This window comes from Coenobita brevimanus, chromosome 53, assembly GCF_032717465.1.
Source record: "Coenobita brevimanus isolate Jiangsu-jjx chromosome 53, ASM3271746v2, whole genome shotgun sequence".
NCBI lineage: Eukaryota > Metazoa > Arthropoda > Malacostraca > Decapoda > Coenobitidae > Coenobita > Coenobita brevimanus.
Genome location: NC_137006.1, coordinates 2,644,365 through 2,645,890, shown reverse-complemented (window position 1 = coordinate 2,645,890; position 1,526 = coordinate 2,644,365).

The following is a 1,526-nucleotide window of genomic DNA, read 5'->3' as shown; positions in this document are numbered from 1 at the left end:
CATCCCCTATATACCTATGTACATCATCATCATTTATTAACAACCAGATCTTCTTTCCTACCCTACGGTTGGGTAAGATGGGGTCCAGAGCCAGAAATAACTTGGCAGAATGAGTCATGGCCCAAGAGAATGAGCCACACTCCCATGCACTCACCTGTATGTACAACACAAATTAAAATTCTGACTCCTTCACTCTGGGTTACATCATAGTTCAACCTTACTACTAAAAAATTATTTTCTTTAACTTGAGAAAGACCTTTCGAACCGAAGGGGCTTCTCAAGGTTAGGTGCTGGAGAGGAATGTTGTCTTGCAGTAGCACTGATATAACCAGCTGGCTCTGCTGTCCAGTTACACCTATGTCCCTCAACTCCCTCCCTATCTGCAAAACGGAGGAGGGTGGTCCACAGGAGGAGGACAACTTCAGCCTGCAGTCCACTGGGTTCACAATCAGATGAGCCTGGGGTTGCAACTACTACTAAGGTACTACTACTGCCTGTACTACTATTACGGTTACCTATAACCCCTCCAAATCTAAAAATCTACCTGATGCTGAATAAAATCTGTCACAGATGGAAAGAAGAAGAAGACAAAAAGTGGGTCAAGAATATGGCATAGGATCTCAAATATAGGTAAGTAAAGAGATAGTGAAGATAAATATTGACACTTCTGATTATATACAATGCCACAGTGACGTCAATGTGAACCTTAGAATATTAGTGGCCTTTCCTACACTGAACTGAATCAACTGGCAGCACCACGAATAAAAATGTCACAAGGATTCACATGACTGAGGAAGCCTTCAGTAAAAAAAAATTAATATATACATAAAATATGAATAAAAAATAATGTAAACATATGCTGCTTCTGGGAATGAGGAGTGTCCCAGCATGAAAAGTAGGTTCTGATGTCCCAAAAGCATTATAAAAAACAACAAACTTGTGGAATGAAACAATCACTGAAAGTATGACAGTGCAATCCATATGTTTCACGATAACAGGAACCCCATACTGCTCCCTTCAAAGTATATGGAGGCTTGAGGCAATGCTATCGTTGTCCAGCAGACTGAAGGGTAGCTGAGCAGCCTACTTCCCTAGATAGTATTGTCACTGAAAAATCTCCAGTCACTTCTTGGAGATCACAGCTATGCAAGGCATTCACTCTAACTCTGGTGTTCTAACCATTAAACCACGCAGTGAAAAAAAAAAAAAAAAAAAAAAAAAAAAAAAAAATGGTGAATGTGAGATTTCAACTTTCCTTCAGTACTGTATCCTCGTCATCCAGCTCACCATCAAAATCAAGCCCAACCTACCTACGCTGGTGACTAACTTTGAAAGATGAACCTATAGGTATTGGACTAAAGTTGGTCTGTTTTCACCTACAGACATCCCTAACCCCTTTCTGCTCACTTGCTGGCCAGCTGTACTTGAAGTGGAGGGTGGATTTGACTAGTAACCAAGGACACTCATTCCTACAGCATATCTAAGGCTCAGCAAATTTCACACAACCTATGACAAAAACCAACCAG